The following is a 22,500-nucleotide window of genomic DNA, read 5'->3' as shown; positions in this document are numbered from 1 at the left end:
TTTATTATTATGGAGAAAGGGAAATCTAGCAAACATACGGAGCTTGGGGACACTATGGACTATTGGAGGTGGATTGAATTTCAGAGTAAGTAGCCTATTAAGGGATCTATGAAAAATTGCTGGAGGGAAATAATTATCCTTAAAGTAATCAGCAAGGAAAGTCACTTCAGTATGAAAGGTAGACCAGCTTGATGTCAGATTAATGGCTCTATGGAGGAGAGTTGATACGGAATTCATTTTAAAGTTAAAAAAACATGAACTATAAAAATTGGTCCCCAGGCCAGTAGGTGCTCTTTCTATAATACCAGTATGAAAGCCAGACTCGTCCTTGGATATCCTCACATCAAGGAACGGAAGTGAATTCTGTGTTTCTGTTTCAACCGTAAATCTAATGTTATGGTGTTGGTTGTTTAAATACTCAAGAAAGGTATCAGCATGGTAATTACATCTGAACAAGGCGAAAGTGTCATCTATGTAGCGTCTATAAAAGAGTGGGCGGAAATTAGGTGGGCATACATCTAGAGCTTGCTCCTCCAGGGAGCACATAAATATGTTAGCAAAAGTAGGACCCAGAGGGCTTCCCATGGCCATCCCCTCAGTCTGCTTAAAAACCGTATTATTAAAAACAAAGGGCGTATCCAGCACGGCTAATTCTAAAAACTTGAATTGAGTTCTATTAAAATTGTTGAACAAGCAATCGTCAGTGGGAAATAGCCTGTCTAAAATGATGTTGATAGTCTCAACAACGGGAAGGAGCAAGCTCTAGATGTATGCCCACCTAATTTCCGCCCACTCTTTTATAGACGCTACATAGATGACACTTTCGCCTTGTGTATGTTTGGTTGTCTGTGTCAAATCTTGCAACTCTAATTTTCCAGCCGATCCCTTTGTTCGATGGACTTTATATTTTGCGTGCTTACTCAATCCCGGGCGTGATTCAACATTACATGATCAGCACGTCAGCAGAGACCTCTCCCAGTATCTCAAGTTTTCGACCGGATCCCGTCGTCCTATGGTATTAAAATTTTGCATGGTTACTCAATCCGGGGTCAGTACAACCTCACATGATCAGTAGGTCAGCGGTGACCCTATAAGCGTTATCTCCCATTACCTAAGGATTTGCACGAAAGTCTTTGGATTTTTCACAAGTTCTTTTGACTCGGTCAATAACCTCCTATGACTCGACACAACCTGTCAAAAAAAAAAAAAAAAAAAAAAAAAAACTACAATCTGTCTCAAAAGAAAAACAAATAATTGTTTTATTGCATTTTGATAAGTTTTTTTTTAAACTTTCATAATTTTTTCATTTTTTAGCATAAAACTTCAAGTCTACTCACACAGGTCAAGTTTTTTTTTAAAATGCTCTGCGCTCCTGTTAACAGAAAATGGGAATTATCAGACCAGCCTTGTAGACTAGTTGAGTTATTAACTCACCGAAAAATATGTGGATGATTTGAGTTTGATAGATTTTTTCGATCATTTAATAAGCAATTTTGAACTCATTGTGGCTTGTAAAAGAAATTTCAAGATTACATTTAATTAGAATTAGTTTAAATTTCTTGACGTTGTATGAATTCCATTTCGATTAAAACCCCAAGTTTGTCCGTTCATCAGTGCTTTACTAAGTTCTATAATCTTTTCGCATACAAATAGCTGCTCATGATTTTAGTAAATTAATTTTGACGTCAGTGTAATGTAAAAACTATTCTGAGCCCCATGAAACGCCATGCCACGTTCACTTTCCCCTCAATAACACTTCAATAATACAAAATCTTATCAATGGTTAACCGTACATGACTGCACAATGTTTCCCGTGATTTACAGGAAATTTGAGCTTTTATAATCATTGAAAGGACAATTAGTGTTAGTTTCATTAAGTCTATACAGGAGTATATAGTAAAACTATCTGAAAATATATGTACATTTCGAAATAATCACTCAAACAGCAAGATTTCTTATTCCGGCATTAGAAGTGATCGCATTAACGTTATCTAGCAAAAAAATGCAGGCTGCATTTGATAAACTGACCAACTGTTCATTCTACAGAAATTACCTTGTAACAAAGGGAGTTTATGCTTTTTTATGAGTTGGTAAAGAACGCAAATTCAGCGACCCAAGTTACAAGGTTCATCACTTTCAAAAATACGTCTATTGACTTAAGACGTAATCGAGCAATTTTTCGTATACACAAAATCTGGTAATGACAAAAACTCCCATTACAAAAATCCTCAAAATGTCTTAATTAAAGGCCGCCGAAATTGTAACAAGACTTATCGCTCTTTAGGCTTCAAAAATTTAATTTTAAGATTAAAACTAAGTCCTAGTCAGATGGCAATGCTCATGTTCAAGAAACAGCCAAGCACATCCTTCGCTGTGCTTTTTGTAGTACTGTCATAATCTATAATAAAGTAAGGATCTTCCCAAGATAATTACCCCTCCAAGGTATTTTACCCGGGATGTATCCACCTTTGCGGCGTGTTTTGTACAATCCCGTTGGAGATTACCGTAAAAACTTATAAGACTGTAAATATCAAAGATAATGACCCTCAAAAATATTAGTCCTTGATTAACTATCTGGTAAAGATTCCTAAAATAAAATCTTTTACATTGTAACAGCTTGTCATTAAAACTGTCTGTCAATGCTAAATAATTTTGCTCTAATCCAAATAAAAATATCATTTGGAAGCATCGAATCAAGAGTTCTTCAGCATTCTTGTAACATCCACTTTCAATAATTATTCACCTTAGGTATGGTACAGCTTAGTTCTTAGTGTTATCAGCTTCAAGTCTTAATGAAAAAGTGAGGATGTGTGCACTGTCTTAAGGTTGCTCAAGTTCCGGAGAAGTACTCAATATGTAATATTCTGCTGGCAAGCCCCATTTCTACAAGCCCGTAAAATATTTGTTCTGGTTTAACAAATTTTAAACTAATTCATCAGTTACTGCTAACCACAAAAGCACCACAATGCGAAGTGCATTATCTCTTTTTAAGTTCAAACTTTTTATTCCTTTCGTTAATTTTTCCACCTCGGGTGGAACAGTTAATACGAATTCAAACTGATGGAACGCACGTTTCAGCAGAGCCTGTTTATCGATTACTGTATTTTGGAGGTTTATACAAAACGCTAATCAATGATAATCAAAGAAGAAATCTGTCATTCACAACTTACTTTCATATTTCAGTGTGACCCTTAATTCGTCTATATTAGGTAGAAATATAGAATTAAATTTGCAAATCATGGCTTCACAAATTTCATCACTTCATTATATCATACCTGAAATCTCTGAACGCTGTTCACCTGCGACTGGAAACTTACATTCAAAATATCCCCAATTACATAACTCACAGGCATATCTGATCACTATTCGAGCATTCGCAGTAATTTAATGATTTTCAAATTTTCTGAAAGCAAAACTTTTTTTACCTTTTCACAACTATTTTGACTTTAATTGCTCTTAATTAACAATTAATACTGTTATTCGTATCAACTGATACTTCTACGCCATACCTCTCATCACAAACCCTCTACAACGACGTGGACCTAGTTTCATTTTTCACAATCAAATCTAGTGTTCAAAGGGCACAAGTGTTACCTACCTTATAATTTGAATGTTTGATTTAGAGAACTTCACGTCTCCCAGGTACATTGTTTTAATATTGTGAATTCTTAAGTGTGTAAACAATATCCTGAGTAAAATATTACCGTAATTTCGATCGCTATTTACAATCATCTAAATTAGTACCTCATCACAATGCAACAAATCTTACATTAAGATACAAATACGAATGATAGCAAAACATCCAGTTTACCAGTTAGTGTTCACTAAATATTTACAAGGGTCATGTGTGACAAGCTTAGTATACTAAATTGACAAAAGTGTTCAATTTAATATTCCATTTTGTACCTCTGCCGGAATGGCGTATCTTGATTTCTGTCTTGCTGTCCAACCACTCCAAACCTTTTGAGCGCTGAATCCTAAAGTGCCCGAGTGTTTGGCTTGACAGCCTAAATTTCATATCATTTGGTAGTTTCCGCTCATCTGCTGAAATGGAAATATGGTGTTAAGGATACCTTGTACTCTTACGAATGATACTTTGTCTTATCATATTATTATAAGAAAATTAGCATATCCTAATTAGCATTAAAATTTTACTTTTCCTTACAAATTAAGGGCACGCACGATGTTTCATAGCAAAAACTAAGCCCTTCGAAAATACGAAGGGTATCTTGCTTGTATGACGAGGATGGACAGTATTTTGGAGCAACTAGTGCTCAAATGCTTATATATACTGAACAAAAACCTGATTTGTCTAACCCATTTCGAGCAATAAAAATCTGTGATGTAGCGTGATACATAGTAATAAAATGAAACCGCCTTGGCAATGAACGCCTGTTTGGCCGAGTGAGCTTGATAAGGCATGGATTTCCTCTAAAAATGTAGGCAATAGCTGTGGCAAGAGATGGGTACCCTTGCAGCACACAGGAAACCAAGAGTTCAAAAACAGCAGCACTTACCAAGCGAATCGTCCTTGAATTTCTAAGAGAGCGTAAGTTCAACGAAATCTCACCAAGATGAAAATTTGCAGCGTTTTAAGTTGGGGTAGAAAAAAAATTGACAAGATTTGTGGGTGTAAACAGTTAAAATTAAAAACCCCTTTTTACAACCAACTTCCTTGACACAAGCTCAAGGAAATAGCCTACTTACCATAGACATTCAAGACAGCTGACCAAACAATTCCAGTTTTTTGTCAAAGCTCAAAAGCTGAGCTAATGGACAATCTGTAATCAGGTCCTATAATGCCCGAGAACTAACCAGATTTGTCGAGGGCATCTTAGTTCCAGTTTAAACTATTGGGAGCTAGTTAAAATTGCACTCATTTCCATAGCTCATTTACGTTCTGCTCAAGGTTACTCATCAATAGCTTGAGGGCATGACGTTATCTTTTTATTGAACCTGCTGTACCAGTTATCATAAAACTCTCCAGAGGCTATTACCCGAGTTATGAGTTATTACTTAACTGAAGAATAAGGACCGATGAATATTTAGAGGCCATTTTTTTAAGACAGGCCAATGGATCCCAAGAAAAATTTCCTGTCTGATTGGATGAGATTAAGTATACATTCTAAATTATGTCAACAAAAGTACTTTTGTCCATAAAAATCAAGAGTATTAGGTACTCCATATAATAGTTATCAAACTTTTCAATCATGAATGTACTGCATAGGAGTGAAACGCTTCCACACACAGCCAAGCTGAAAGAATGAGGGACAACTGTACCCTGCCCACAGATATGTTTGCTAAGGGACTACTACTCTCTCCTTAAAGTAAGGTCAGCTGGTGCAGGTATTAAAAATATATTTATTAGTGATTACTTTCTCTCCAGTCAACTCCAGGGAACTAAGGCTCTGTCAGCAAGTTCGAATACGAAGCTATGCAAGTACCTCGTTGAGCTGGAACAGCAATTATGCCAAGGGTCGTAGAGAACAAGCCATGACCTTGCGACAGACTTTAGCGTATTTTAGTTCTTGAAAAGCCTTCAGCACTTTATGACTACCATGTAGTAATTTTTAGCAAATGGCAAATGAAGCTTGCAAGACTATGCATTCATTCCATTATTATTACTACCAAAGCTAAAAATCAAGATGCTTTTTAGTTCGTGGAAACCAGTAAGGAAAAGCAATCCGTTATGGAAAAATTTATATATAAGGAAATTTTGACTTGAGCAACCAGGACTAAGATTATTCCATAATTTGGTCACAACCACAACTTAACATCTGTAGAGCACTGAAATGAAATAGAAGTTAAAATTAACAGCATATCTAGTATGCTGTGGGTGGTGCAATATGGGAAGATCAGAATACAGCTGCTGGTGTTACAATATGAGAAGATCCGAATACTAAGGTTTTTGAATTACCATTTCTATCTAAAAAAATAACGGTAGTTCTATAATCAGATGGGACCAATGCAGAGTAGCCTTCTCTACTTAAGCAACCATCCTGTTATCTAGGCCACACCAATTTGAGCTGGTAGTGGGCCTAAAGATAAAGATTACATTCCTGTCGCCACTATATGAATGTTTTAGGCATATTTGCGGTAATTCTAGACAATTACTCCGCACGGAACACTCCCGCGAATATGACAGCCACTAGGGATTGGGGCGTCCAATGTATTTCGCAGTATTTAGTACAAGCCCCTGGGGTTAATTTACAGTCGACCCCCCAAAAATAACGGCAAATTCTCAATAAGCAACCCAAATACTATAGGATACCGTAATTTCCAAAGAAATAGCCGATGCGGAGTTATTACCCTAGATCTACCATATTTGACAAGCAATGGGGCAGTTTATCCGATTTTATCGATTACTGCATCACAAAATATGCAACAAGCCCACGGACCCTTGCAAAATACAAAATCAAAGTTAACTTAGTATAAGAACGGATATTCAGATGTTCGAAAGGTACTAGTTGTAGAAACTGCGCGGTAAATGGAAGATAATGATCTAAAAACAATTAACATAAGTAATGGCAATCCACTAACATGAGCAAAATGATATAGCAAAATTAAAAACAGGGGCATGTAGCTGAAACAATACAAAGATTTAAAGGTCAGACCAGGAGAGATATCAAAAGCCTTAAAGAATCTTTAGGGATAAGGTTGCAAACTTGCAATGCCTTAGGCAGTGCTTTGCAGCAGTTTTGGGTAAGTGAATGCCTTAACTGTCAAGAAATCTTACCGCCTAACATAATAGCAGCTTGTTTGTCAAAAGGTGGTCAAATATAAGGAAGGGAAAAGAGCAGTCAGGGATATGGCAAACCCGTAGGGACAGCTAACCAAGCTGTTTTAGGAACCTGTAAAATTCAATAGCCTACGTTGAATTTTGGTAAATGCTTGATTACACGGCACGTTGACAGTAATACCTCCCCAAACCATTTAAAAACACCAAATGAAAATCATGCCATGACCATTATTAAAATAAACTATATAAGACCCCTGTGACTGACCAAATTAGGTCTGACAGAAGGGCCTCCAATAATAAACATCTGCGAAAAGTCTTTCACCACAGCTTTCATTAAAAGTTCAAATCCTGTCTACTGAACGAGCACATTACGAAAAGAACACTAGCTGATAAACGTTTACCCACCACAGACTAGTTTCAGAATCCCAAAAGTTAACGGAAACGAAGTATACAATAAAGAAGGCTGCTAAAACAATTTTAAATGGATAAATCTCCTTTGATGGGCCCTGGCTTATGTTTAGTAACAAAGTATAATACAAATCAAGTCTACCAGTATCTGGGTATTATTTCACTGAAAACCGGTGAACCTTCACAAATAACCACCTGGATTGCCCAAACAATGTAACCTTGAGGCAATTCTATATAAGCATTCCGCATCGTTCGTCCCCTCGAATATGAAAGCTCTCAAGAATTGGGGCGTCAAATGTATTTCGCCGTGTTTAGTACGAGCCCCCGTGGATTACAGTCGTCCAAATAAATATTACTTAAAATTCTTGTTCAGAAGGTAAAATTGCATAGAAAAACAGCAACTGCCATAGTCTAGGCCGCCGCGGAATAGTAATATAGATCTACCCATGGTTAAATGGATAAATCTCCTTTGATGGGCACTGGCTTATGTTTAGTAAAGTATACTACTAATCAAGTCTACCAGTATCTAGGTACTATTTCATTGAAAACAGGTGAGCCTTCACAAATAACCTACAATATAACTTTGGTTTCCCAGATAAAATTTTCCCACAAAACTACCGACCTTTAAAGCCACCAAACAAACTGCTGCTTCCGTATTCAAAATTAAAAGTCAAACATAAAGTTTATGAAAATTCACCTATACCTTAAAAAACTAACAGATTTCAGAGCTTGCCTTCATAAAATTGCAATGTCAACAAAATACGTAGGTCAAGTTTTTCAACTTGCAAAATTGCACCACCACAACGACTAAGTCCTACAACGAGGTCCAACATGTATACAAATGTATTCACAACAATCACTTAAAAATAAACTCAAAATCTGGGTGTTTCTATATAAGCATTCCACATCGTTCGTCCCCGCGAATACGAAAGCCACCGTGTTTAGTACGGGCCCCATGGGGCTTAATTACAGTCGTCCGAATAAATATTACTTAAAATTTGAATAAAACTCCTGAATAGAACTTTAGCTTCAAAATATTAAAAGCTTCAGGCTGAACACTTTAAATTTATGTCAAATGCACATTATCTGTGAAGGTTATAGAGTTATCTTTTGATACCTTAAAAGTGAATCTTTCGTACGCGCTCCATCAAATAAATACAAATTAATAGGGTCAAGTTACTATACAAGCTATGCCTTACAGTGGTAGTCGACATACCAGTAAAATTGGAGCGAAATAAAATTACCACAAAACCCATAAACCTCGAATAAAATCCTTAAAATACACTTCCCGATTTAGATATAATCTCATAAGTGTACTGCCGGCCAAAGGTTTCTTATTCACATCACCTGGTTACCTTCCATCACATCAAAATAAAACAGGGTCTGGGGAGGGGTCCTGCAAGAATTCAAAGGCAAAAATACCTACTCCTCCAGTAAATCCAAACATTAATGCCACCTAGACCTTTGACCTAGACGACCGAAAATACTGTAGTACCACATTTCAACAGATTGGGCACATTGACATTCCATAACTAGAATCAGAAACCTAAAGAGCTGTTTAAGATAATTTTTGCAAATATAAGAAAAATACCTTCACATAATGTCTTGCAAGTCCCACGCAGTTGCATTCCGTAACACACTTCTCCACATTCAATCGACCTTGATGAAATGGTTAGGGTTTCTCAAAAGTGTCTCCATTGTGGCTCAGTGGAAAATCCAAGGATCATGTAGCGAATGCTGGTTCACTGTCTGTTCAATGACATCACTCACTGATTTATTTTCTCTGGTAATTTTTAGAGCTATCATAAAATGGAATTGGTTTCCTTATGAATGTGTATAAGCTCATGAGGAGGTAAATTTATATTGAAAATGCATTTAAGGGTCATTTGAAATGAAATTTATACTGAAAATGCATTTAACGGCCTTTGGAATGAAATTCAAAACATGTAAATAGATTTGAAAAAGTTTTAAATTCAAAGTAGCCCAAATGAACGAGGTCCTACACTTATATGGTAGATCCACTTACTTCTTTCTGTGATTCAGATGAACTGAAATTGAAAACTAAAATTTTCCATACCGTAAGGGCTAGTCAATTGTCAACATCACAATGAAAATCAATGGGAGCTTTAAAATCTCATTAACTTTTAACATTTATGTAGTACCTTTATAACTTGAAAACATTAATGCGGGTAACAAAGACCCACTAACACCCACATATATACGCTTCAGTATCATCTACTTATTTTGGGGTAACAGTTTAGATCTGCTCTACATATCTGAGATCAAAAATCATTCCAGCTGTACTTCGATGCTAACTGATCTGGAGGTAAAGAAAGAAGTAACGAAACGGTCCAAAACCTTTATTTATAACAAACACTTCAACATTATAAGATCATTCAGGACAAGCAAATTAATGGAAGTTTGGAGAATAAGGCGGTCTTTGCTCTCACGTTACTCTGAAATGTATTATTTCATACCTAATGCACGAACCTGAGCTTTCTACATGCTTACTTGGATTTCATGTCTAGGAGCAGTTAGGAAACAGATTTCCAATTAAAAACTATCACCAGAAAAATAATAATAATAAAGCATATTACTCTATAATAACCCTATATGATTTTAGTATATCAGTAAGTGTTCAACTTTACGCCATACTTTAGACATACCCAAACTCACAGGAAATTGACATAATATCATCAGTTACAACACTGGAGGCAGAGAGTACATTGGATAACAAAGGTATGACTTGTTATAAGGCAGTAGTTTTATTTTTATAAGACATTATACGTCTCGTAGTGCTTTTGTAGTTCTTATACAATACATGTTAATGCACTTGCAGGATTCAAGTATATAAGTTTCACATTATACAAAGTTCAACTTTCTTTCATAGTAAAAAAAAAAAATTCCATTATTACAGCTTTGTGTGTGTAAAACTATACTGCAACAACTACAGTAAAACACTAGAAAAGCCAACAACCATTGATTTGTTCTTAAAATCATTTGAACTTCATAAGCCAAAAGAAAAAAAAATGTATTGTGCATCAAGATGTTATCAAGAGAATTTCTTTGGTTCCGAAGACCTCAAGTTGAGCTTCCCGATGTTGATCTTCTGATTGGAGAGCTGCCTCGAGTTTGTTATGACTTTTCGTCGGGTGAAGCTCTTGACTGTGAACCACACGACGCTTTCGCAAACGCATGTCAAGACCGCATCCTGTAGGAGAGGAAAGGTTTTCACAAATACAGAACGGCTACGTATTCTATGCACAGATGCCTTGGGAGAAATCTGACAAACTTTCCAAAAGCATTGCTTACCTCTGACAACGGTAGGTAGTTTTCACAATACTACCACTGACGAGAGTTCGTGAAATTTAGATTTACAACGGCTTCTGTACAGAAGTCCCAGTTGGAAATTCAGACATGTCTTTCATGGAAAAAAAAAAAAAAAATACCTTTAAAAAGATTTTTATCATCAGATAAATGAAAAAATTTTTCGTTGGTCACTGATTCAGTAATCTTTGGCTATATCATCAAATTTCAACGCAAATGCCTTAAGCACTACAAACAACCATACCAAACAACGGGAAAATGTCAAAACGATGATAATAAATCTTAATAGATACTAAATTATTGTTTTAAAAAGATCTCAAACTAGAGATATTTTTTTCGGAGAAAAAAATCTGCTAATAGAAGACCCACATCTATACACTATATCTTGATTATTCCACCCTCACTCACATACTGATTGCTGGTTTAGATTAATGCGGTCTATGCCAGCACCACTCTACCCCAAAGGTGGCTCAAAGTGGGGTGAGGTAAAAACAATAACTCATCTGGTTTGGCCCTCTTGACACATACCAACCAATTGGGAAGAAATTAGTTTTAAGGTTTTCCAAATACGGGTTAAATGTGGGTCAAGTTCATCCCAGTACTTTTATGTTGTGTAGGAGACAATGGATATTTGGACTTATGAACATAATTTTTTCTAGATTCTAATATGGAATTGATAAATTTTTTATCAATACAGAATTTTCTCGTGTAATTTCTGATTAATACCATACCTATCAGCCGCAGCAAATTAAACCTAGTTGCTTTATAACATTTTCAAATCGGTATATCAACTTTCGCCAAAGAGAGTTTTCACTAAAGTTCTATGAGTTCCCAACATATAGTGACTCACTGTATCGTCAAAATACATTTATTAATGGAAAAACTGACTCTCGAAAGTAATTTGTCTCATCTTTGCTAGCCATCGTACACATACAGTAACTTGCAAAACTGTGTAGAACTGTACTACATAGCAGTGTTGCCAACTGTAGGGTAATTGCCCTACGCGTAGGGTAATCTGGGCAAAATCAAGTGTAAGGTAATTGTAACAAGGTAGGTTTAGATCAATATGCTTATTAGTATTCATGATATTTCATATAAACATAATCTAAAGACTTATTTATTATCATAACCGCAGAATGTTGGGTCATTTTCAGTTATGTAGGGTAATTTCTCGTCCCCTGTAGGGGGCTTAGGGTTAGAGGGGTTGGCATCACTGCTACGTAGTACATGTTACCATAGCAAAGAAAAATAACAAAGTAAAATAATACTGATACAGTCATTCTAGTAATTTTCAGATCTACAAGAGCTTACTGCTAGACACAGGGATACACATTAAGAGACAACTGAAAAGCTAAACACATGCAAGCAAAAATGCCAAAACAGATGGATGAAGAAAAAGCTAAAAATAACCTGCACTAATATCTCCGTGGCTCTCGGTTCTAGGTCAGCTCTACCCGGGGCAGTATGGGGTAGCAAGTACATGACCTCACCGGTGTACCCAGCCGCAACTGCCATGCCATCGCCACTCCTGCAATAGAAAGCATCTGCTAGTGGGGTATGTCAGAAATAAGTAGGGTAATTAAAAATCTAATTTAAGACTACAAAGGAAGGAAAAATAACCATGCAGAGTCGAAAAAAGAGTAAAGTTTATGTCAATTTATTATTTCTCAAATAAATAAATGATATTATTTATATTTGTATAGCATTCAGTTTTAAACGGCTATACTTCCAAAGTATTTCTGAATATTTTTTTTACCACATTTTGGTTCATAAAGCATGTATGTAAGACGATACCTTAAAAACTGAAATCATATATATATATATATATATATATATATATATATATATATATATATATATATATATATATATCTAAATCCAAACAATTTGAAAAGCGACTGATTTTTTCAGGCAGTTTGTGAATTGCCTGGGTTCACCCAGTCAGTTTATAAATCAGCTAAAAATCGCAGACAATTTTACAAAGTGACTAAAATTTTGATAGATTTTCTAATAGGGATTTGTGACCCGTAGCAGGATCATTTCAGTCAATATGCCAGAAAATCTATCAAAATTTTTAGTCACTGTAAATTGTCTGCGATTTTAGCTGATTTTATAAACTGACTGGGTGAACCAGGCATTCACAAACTGCCTGAAAAAATCAGTCAATTTTCAAATTGTTTGGATTTAGATATTGACTGTAACACACACACACACACACACACACACACACACACATATATATATATATATATATATATATATATATATATATATATATATATATATACATATATTATATATATATATATATATATTATTGATATATATATATATATATTATATATATATATATAACCAATATATATATATATATATATATATATATATATATATATATATATATATATATATATATATATAGAAAAAAAGAGAGAGAGATAGAGAGAGAGAGAGAGAGAGAGAGAGCGAGAGAGAGAGAAGAAAAACTCAACCACTGAATCTTTTTCAACAGTTCCAACTAAATGGTCATTGGCCATGCTGAACCTCTTGAAAGTTTTCTGAGTTACATATTCTCACTTAGCTGCGCCAAAGTTTACTATAGGTTCTTTGCCCTTGGTTACGCTGGGGCGAAGACAATAGTATCCCAAAAACCCGCCAAGAAAACTGAACACCTTAATTTTTGGTGTATCTTCCTACAGATAGAATCGCAAACTTCCAACTCGGCACAGCAAAATGCAAATCTGGACCAAACTTCACGTAAACAAGATTTTTGAATAAGGCTTCGTTAAGCAACTCATCTGCATTCATCCCAGGAGGATTTGCACGAGAAATGAGGAAATAAAGGCGATCAATATGCGGAGGCTGAGCGTCTCGCAAAATAATATTTTAGTTGCAAGAGGTGAAGGTTACGTAACTCTCTGGAGTCTTGGATACTCTTGCTTTCATGAAAAAAGATACACCTCTAATCATCTTTCTGAGCATTGGAATTTTTTTCCAGTTTGCATTTACGTCTACGGACTGCATGGTCATTTTGTTTAGTTATCTAATTCAGAGGACCTATGAGTAAACAATTACGAACGACTGATTTTATACATAATCAAATCAAATACCTCCCACAAGGATATTGCCATAAACAACTCAAGCTATGGAAAGTCAATTTTGGTTTTGTTTAAAGATATCCATTCACCGATTAATAGCCAAATGACAACCTAAATACGCATCTGTCTTCTGAAACCTCGTACAGAAGAATGAATGTGACCACCATCATTTATCATTATTACTTTTAAGTCAAGGAAACGGTATAGCTGTTTGAAAATCTCACAGAAAAGAATGTATGCAAAAGTCACGAAAAATATTCGTCAGAATCAATAAAACGAAGGATACATTTTATTTTTACATGTTTACTGAGTTATGGAGATGGCATATAGAATGAATAAGTAACGATATAGAATGTTACTTGTTTTGAGGCGTTGGGATGTTCATAATAAGATAACCAAAATCAAAAGAGGCAAAAATAGTATTCGGGGATTACGATCAAGCATCCACATTTTTCATGATACAGTATGAAGGATACACTGAGGAGACTCTTTACCTAAATTAAAACTCCGTTGTTCAGTTGCATCTTTCAAGCTATATATGAAGTTGGGATCTAGGATGAAGGCATTTATACAAGTGTAAGACGATTCTGTTCAGAAAACAAAACGTTACGATATGGAAAACCAGAAAACTCCAAATATTATGAAATATAGAAAAACATCAGTTTTGAGCAGATTAATGGGAAATTGGTCCTATCCTAACTGTGAAAAAGTCCTTGTTCACAAATCACGCACATGAAAACTACGTACGACGCTTCGCATATTGAATGAGCGGCATCTTTTAATCTTTTCTCGTCCATATTTTCCATCATGGTGAAACCTGATCCTGCAGTCACAGCCGATCTACTTATCCAAAAGGTCTTTGTTTTCCATAACGGAACCTTCCACACTTATGTAAATGTAGTATTATTACGCAGATTCTGATACTCTTCACTGGTTTCTATTCTAGAAAGAGATTGAATCAATATGCATGCACACGAATTGACGAGAGAGAGAGAGAGAGAGAGAGGAGAGAGAGAGAGAGAGAGAAGAGAGAGAGAGAGGAGAGAGAGACAGACTTTCCTATCTTACCATTAAATAACTTCAAATAAAGATTCTTTGGTGAGAGGGTAAGTTACACATGGCTACAAGACTGAGGAAGGTTCAGAATTGACCTTCAAAAAATGAAGGCTCACTTTTCTCGTTAGATCCCACAAAGACCTTCATCTTTTCCCCTGGAGATATTGATGTGGGTGGGTCGAGGATAATCGAAAATTGGGAGTAGCTGCTTGCTACCACCGCCACCGAGAGAGAGAGAGAGAGAGAGAGGATAGAGAGAGCGAGAGAGAGAATCTAGAGGAGAGAGAGGAGAGAGGAATCCGTACCTACTACAACACAACATGTATTTTTATTTGCTACAGAGCCTTACTCACAAATTTGGGAAACTACATTTACAATTATTGCTGTAGAATATCTATCCATTTGATTAAGCTGAACACATTAAAGCCCAGTTTTGAAAAAGAAAATAACCAGTTGACACCTTCCATAGTATTTATTAGAACGTCCGCATAAGAGATTCGAAAATGTTATGACAGAACTATACCTTATGGTATACACAAGGCTATGTGGCTAATTTCAAACATGACTTCCAATGTTCACGACGCTGAGAACTTTCCTCACCATGACCTCTCTCACCTGAGCCCCAAGTGTTCAGTTTCTGAGGCTGAGTTGAGTATCAACGCTCAGAACTTTTTCTGACAAAGAACTTTCAATCCACATGAACATGAAAGTATAATTTAAGCCTAAAGGATTTAAAGCAAACTGGTGTAAAACTTTCAGGAATCCGTTTCAATGAAGAAAATAAATATTCCGATAAATGGAATGGAATATAGAATTTCGACCAAAGGCGCTGAGGAGGAAATTGCGAACAGAACACACAGTTATTTCAGGCGTAACAGGAGGAAAATCTCCCAATTAATAGGAGAGGCTAGAGGGTAAGAAAGGAAGTAAATTACTATGGACGGAGGTTCAATAAAAACGAGTGAAAGGGGCCTGCAGCCAGGGGGCCGAAGAGACGCTACAAAGAACCTTAAGTAATGCCTACTGTGCATCGATTGATGTGTCCTGACGGCACCACGGCCCTACGAGGGTATTCCGATAAACAAGCAAATCTTGTTTGCAAAATCTAATAACAACAGTTAGGCGCCTTAAGTCCATAAAATCACAATAGTGTCTGACCATGAGTGAAGTCAAGCTTCTGCAAATTTTATGATATCCAATTATCCGGCACACGCACTGGGCTTGCTTGCAAACCACACAATACTCTTCAAAATCTTTGAAATCGATAAGTTTTTTACTCTAGTTGTAAGCAATGGTCGTGGAGCGGAATTTTGTGAGGAACATCTGCTCCGTGGAAGTAAAATAGACTGTGTGGAGGCGTTGTTTAGATAATAAGAACGATAAGACAGTCTTTTCTTTATCGATATAATGCCTTTGCCTGTCATTTACACAAGTCCACCGTGACCAAACCTTCGTTTTGCTTTAGCACTATACTGCTACCTCTAAATTCTAAAGACAATAGCACACGCTCACATCAAGTGTCTCGTTACACTCAATAATGGATAAATACTGAAAGGAAGTCGCGCCTAACTGCTTTTTATCTACAGTTTAAAAGGCAAAAATAACTAATCTCTTTAAAATCGTCAGTTTTGGTGATGTGGTACACACAATGGAGCCGAACATTGTATGTGTAAATGCGTTACGCATATACGGTTACAAGGTGTCAAAATGTTGAGGGCGAACCGTAACCGCACGTTAAGCACGTAACCTTCATTGCAGTCCACTGCGATCATCAGTCTTGCCCGGGTTGTTTACCGACGATGGCCACCCCCAAATGCCCCCCCCCACCATGAAAAGTAGCAGCTGCCCCGTATATTTATACACATTATTTAACGAAGATGAAGCGAAATAAAAGAAGATGGTGGCAATCAAGGTTATATACTAGAAAGGTAGAATACAGTGGTCGGGAATTACTCGCTGACATGAGATTCCAAGAAGTTACTGGCCACAGTAAAGGCTTTTCTTCGTAATAACTAATAAATTGAAGGACCCCTTCCTCACTCCAATCAGCCATGGTAGACTTATACGTACTGACTGACCAAAACAAGGGACTCTACTATGGACGGCCTTGTTCACAGTCGGTGTTAACAAGTTCAGTAGCCTCTGTTGATACGCGTGCAATAGAGGTCCCGTGCCACACATTGCGTAACGTGTAAAGAAACCCTTCCTTTGATTCGGGGCCAAAACCGACAAATGCCGGGACGGAGGGCGAACGGAGCCTCGAACCTCGCGGGTTCGGGGGTCGGGTTCGAGGAACCGTCCACACTTACGTTTTTGTTACAAGAATCGGTTACAATACAAAGTTCTGTTCGCATGTGTATACGCACCTTTATAAGACTGCGAGCGTGTGCCGTCAATAAATACGGGAAGAAATGAAACCGTTGTCCAATAATACATGCAAAATTCCCTTAAGCAAGGTAAACTTAATGAGAGAGTACTGTATCGAAGCTCATTAAACATTATGAAAAAACCAGTTACGGCCTCTTTTTTTTTTTTTTTTTTTTTCCTGGTGTGTATAAGTTTTTCTATAAACTAACATTACTTACTTTCACGGTAACTACTATTATACTATTGGTACCTCAGTAAATGATTACAAAAATGTAAAAGTAATGCCCTGCTAAATCCAGTTGTATTTATACTAGAAATAAAACCTTTTGGCCGAAGTAAACTATTTGACTTTTATGAAAAAAGAAACTCGAGAAGAGAAGTGAGAAAAGTTAAAATAAATGGCTACCTCTAGCAAATAAGAAGTATAATCTGACTAGTTTGGTCTGGTCATCAAAGATAATGGTTGCCGAAACAGTCCGTTATATTCATCATGGTTGTTTTACAAAATCCTTTATTACTGAATATATATTATTTTTTTGCTGAAATATCTAAAAAGTGAAACAGTTTGAAGAATACTTTCATTATCTTGTCACGGCCTGTGCAATATACAAGGGGTATATCTCTGCGTAAGCAAAACGAACTTTATTATAATCAAAATGAAAAACTGAGTACCATTAAATCGAAATTTTTCAACGGAGGCTAATGTAGCCGAGATTCCCTCGTGTCTCTGGCGTATATGTTCTGAATAAAAAACTGCTTCCATTTAATTAAAGCCCCGAATATACCTGTATTTACACAAGGTCTGGAGGAGGCAAAAGACGACTTTTTGAAGGGCGAAGAGGGCGAGGGGGGAAGGGGTTGGAAATGTGGGGCCGCCCGAACCCTTGACCTCACGGCTTTTGATACGCTTTGTTCAAGGTAACGCAACTTAAAAAACAAACGAAAACGTTGGTCTTCTGAAAAATGCGACTGTGTCAAGGACTCTCGTAAAAATAAGGTTGATTGACGACACAGGAATAACGAAATTGGGTATTGAAGTTGGAGGCTGAATGTGTGTTTGAAAATACTGGAACATTATAAGTGTTGGAGATTCTGATGCATTTGCAAAAAATGTTTTAATATGGTCAATGTTGTCCCTCACGTTCTGTAAAAATGTTTAAGAGATTGTGAGAAACACGATCTTCGTTATATTTTATTTACCATAAAACTTCAGATGTCCAAACCAAACCGCCCATATAAGGGGGTTCTCTCCCTCAACAATTTGTAAACAAATGTAAGTTAACTAGTTGATAGCCCCATTACAACTACAGAAAAACAGTGTTCTCACTACCTGTAACACTTATGCATGGATGTATGCAATTTTCATCGCCCCCAGATATCAAAGAATGACAATATTAGACATAAATTCACCTAAAAATTGTAGTAAAAAACGATATTCTATTAACCAACCGCTTCCTCCTCTGTCCACAAGAATACGCATATCATGAGTCACACGGCATGATACCAACATACAGCCGCATACTCAATTGTTGACCCTAACCGCTGGATATCAATCAGTAACGAGATGAAACCTATGCAATCCAAATGAGATTTGTAGGCCTTGAGGGCGATTCATGATCTATGTATTCAATGACCACTGGGTTTTCTACAGGCAATCGTGAATAATCCTTTATATGCTACTGACACATTTGCAGCTAACATATAAATTGAAAAATCTGTTTAATTTAGTATATAAAGGGTCCTTTAAAGTTAACTTGACAGTGGGAAAGTTACTTTTGAAATACAACGAGTCAAGTCACGTTATGCTACTGCCATAAGAAAACGTTAAATAACCGATATAAGATTAAAATCAATATAAAGAAGCATCTTGTATAGTAATAATGTATGAATTTTCCACGCGTGTAGCGTTCATTTAGTTACAGTTAGCACTGCATATGAAGCTTCATAATAAAAATAGCTGGTCGATGGCTGGGATTCCCATATTTTCATTTCTTACAATTTTATACGTTATATTCAGAATTAAACACCCTACTTGAAATATAACATATGCAACCAGCAAAGTAAGAAAGTTACAGACTTAAACCATTCAAGAAAGTATAGTTTTCACGAGAGAAAATAAATAAAGAAATAGAAAGGTAATCCCATTCAAACAGGGAAGCAGGGGCTCAGAATATTCACACAATTTAATGAACGTTTGAAAAAAAAGTCCTCACCCTTTTTCCGGCGCTTCGACCAACAGAGCAGGACGATGGCTGACGGAGGCCTCTGGGAGCCTGCAGACCTCGCTGAGGGCCACGCCCTCGCCACACGCTCAACGCCGAAGGTCGCAAGCGGGGTCGCCCAGGTGGACTCGCTTGATGGTGCAAACTGCCCCGGACTCAGCTCTTCTCGCCGGCGAGCCCCCCTCGGCGGCGCCTGCCGATGCACCGCCACTTCGGCGCATCGGAGAACCTGTGTCGTCAACGTCTTCGTCGTCGTCCTGTCAGGAGAGAATGATTATCATTTTCATTCAGAAGATGAACCCTGTTCATATGGAACTATCTCACCAAAGGGGCCACTGACTTGAAATTTAAGCTTCCAAGGAATATGGCACTCATTAGGAAGTAACAGGAGGAAAAGGTTTATACAGAAAGAAGAGATCACACTTATTAAAATGTATCAAAACAAAAGGCGAATAGCATTAGGTAGTAATTGATTGGATCTTCGCTTGAACTTCTGAAGTTCTAATTGCACGACATCCTCAGGGAGACTGTTCCACAGTCCAATGGTGTGAGGAATAAAGGACCTCTGGAACAGAGAAGTTCGACAGCGAGACACTTCTGCTTATTGAATATTTTCCCCTTTCTAACAACGATACAAAATTCTTGTGTACCTGTCACGTCGGAAATATTTAGGTAATCTTGCAACTGAATCGCTCTTGTATCGAGTACATCAAGCGTCTGCATTCAATTGTTGAATGTGTTGTGAAAGTAAAACGAGTACTTCACTATACGCAGACTACCTGATTAAGTAATATTTTTACTATTATTAACGCTCCCTTAAAAATACAAAATGCACAGCCACACCTCAAAAGGCTACCCATGTTAAGTTTCCCCCGTCAGCATCATTCAATTTCTTGTGGATGGAGTAGTAGTAAATTATTGCGCCTATGTTTGATGCCCCCTTCATTCCTAATCAATAAATCATTTCAAAATGTATGCATCTGTGTGAACATGTGTAATGTTTATGTATTAGTATGTATTTGTATTTAGATTCCCCTATGTCACTTATGCCAATTCTGTGGCTGGTAGGAATGCCTTCAAATATTAGGAGAAATCAATTGTATTTGGAGGAAGCACAATCTTCCTGAAAAGTCGTTCTCTTTCCTTTGGTTAAGAATTGCCGCTGGTCATTCTGCGTTTCCAGCCACATTAATCATGAAATATGATCTCCTGAAAGAGTATGTCCGGTCGCTAACAGAACCAAGGAACAGTTAATACCGAATTAAATTTTACCATCAAACCAGTTCTGCTGGTTTGATGGTAAAACAATGACAGTAACAGTAGATCATTCATGAAATCGCATTATTGGCATGAGAAGGTAATTGGTACTTCAAGTAATGCACATGGAGTACCATATCACAACAGTAAAGGCAAAAACTTCAAAAAGATATATGAAAAAATCATAGCTTTCCAGATGTAAACTATTGCAACCAACTGGGTATTTCTTAAATCGCTCGAGTGCTTAGAAATTGACATGCGCCCATACAAAACTTTTTTTTTTTTTTTTTTTTTGAAGTGCCTAAAATAGTTGATAATAATAAACAAATAAGTCTTTGGGCGTCTCACCGGGGGAGAGTCCAGAAGGGGCGTCAGTTTTTCCCTCGTGGTGAAGACAGGCTTGGTCAAACCTCCTCTACTGGCGGGGCTGAAGAAGTACAGCGATCGACCACACACCTTCGTTCTGGAGATATACGTATATATATATATATATATATATATAATATATATATATTATATATATATATATACATGTATAATAGGCATCAAGTGGCATATAAAAAATATAAAATATAGCTGATAAAAGCCTAAATTTGATACCGTACAGGAAACGCTTCTACGTAATCTGAAACCTGCGTGGTAAATAATAAATAATTTTCCTTTCGTCACAAGTAAAAGCATGCTCGAGGTGGGGAAGGATCATTGCAAAACACTGTTCGAGAGTAACAAGTGCAACAGAAAAAATCACTTTAGCTTTTCCCTACGCGCTATTTATAGAAACGCTGGGAAAAATAAAATAAAAAATTCATCCAGCGTGAAATTACATTAAAATGAAAATCCCAAGGGTCTTGTAGACTAAATAACATTTCATTAAGATATCTCCAGGATAAATTTACCGTAAATACAACTGTTGATTGCTGAGCCATATAGCGATTTTGTTACGACAGTGAAAATAGTGAAATACGCCTCTTTAGGAAAAATATAAAGATATACAAACATTAGAAGACATAATGTGATAACAGATGATAAAAACTTACAGGTAAAATTAGTTTATCATTATAAATGCTAGACTGGACTTGACTTCAAGTAATTTAACTCTTATTGACTTGAAGATTTCGATTGGTTTTCATACCTTAGGGCAATATGTCTGTTAATTATTAAAATAAACTTAGCACTAGTGTCTTAGTCTTCTTTCTTTTGAGGATGATTAAAAGCTTTGCTCTGACAATCGGCGTGAACAAGCATCAATAAAGAGGTATCAAGAGAGAAGTCAGAAAATAATAATAAGAAGAAGAAAAACAAGGCGTGATGCGACCTCCAGCCTGCTCGGGACGTATGCAAGATTTTCCCCTCAAGCATAAGTTGCAAACATTATATTCCTAACTTTTAACGTAAATTAAAACGTGCTAAAATCTATAGTCAAATAGAGCGTTGTTTCAGCAACGAAAATTAAAATATATACGCTATATTTTATCAGAAATCATTTTTCTCTACTGTTTAACATGTAATTAGTTATTCTTTTTTTACATTTTCACTCTAAAACTAAATCATAAATATCCTATCTTAGAATTCCTATATCTTTAACTCAACGCAAACAAACCACCTTTTTCCGAACCTTTTTAGGCTTCTTCCAATAGGTACCATTCATAATCGCCTCCCCTCCCCACTCCCCCCCCCCCCACCAACAAGACGAAGAAGAAGAAGAACAACAAAGTAGTTAGTAGGTTTACTCTCCAAGTAAGCGGGAAATGGATTTTTTTCTCCTACTTGTGACTGAAGACGACATGCTCCGTCGTGATGTGTCGGGGGAGGAGCCTCTCCAGAAGCTGGTGGTCGTAGGGGCTGCTGTTGACGACGCTGGCTGGGGGCTTGACCAGGTACTTCGGGCTGTTCATGTTGTTGTTCGAGTCGTTCTTGCTGGGGCTGCTGCTGTTGCTGCTGCTTCCGCTGCTGTACATGCTGAAGGGCCTTTGGTTTTCTCGACTGACCTGCAACAGAAACAACGAGGAAGTCTTGAAGGGTTATG

At 36.8% G+C, this 22,500-nt stretch overlaps 1 long non-coding RNA gene and 1 pseudogene across 1 annotated transcript; both read right to left on the bottom strand.

The window, feature by feature from the left end:
- Positions 1-3,151: 3,151 nt before the first annotated feature.
- Positions 3,152-8,806, bottom strand: LOC135197592 (uncharacterized). The gene is made up of 2 exons (XR_010310619.1): positions 8,739-8,806; positions 3,152-4,044 (listed from the first exon to the last, which is right to left on the bottom strand). It is a non-coding gene; the product is annotated as an uncharacterized LOC135197592 (long non-coding RNA).
- Positions 8,807-9,497: 691 nt separating this feature from the next.
- The window catches only part of LOC135197951 (uncharacterized), a 22,240-nt pseudogene continuing 9,237 nt past the window's right edge, over positions 9,498-22,500 (bottom strand).

The sequence above is a fragment of the Macrobrachium nipponense genome, chromosome 21 (genome assembly GCF_015104395.2).
Source record: "Macrobrachium nipponense isolate FS-2020 chromosome 21, ASM1510439v2, whole genome shotgun sequence".
NCBI classification, from domain to species: Eukaryota; Metazoa; Arthropoda; class Malacostraca; order Decapoda; family Palaemonidae; genus Macrobrachium; species Macrobrachium nipponense.
Note: the sequence above shows the minus strand (reverse complement) of the source record. Positions and strands in the feature narration are given on the sequence as shown.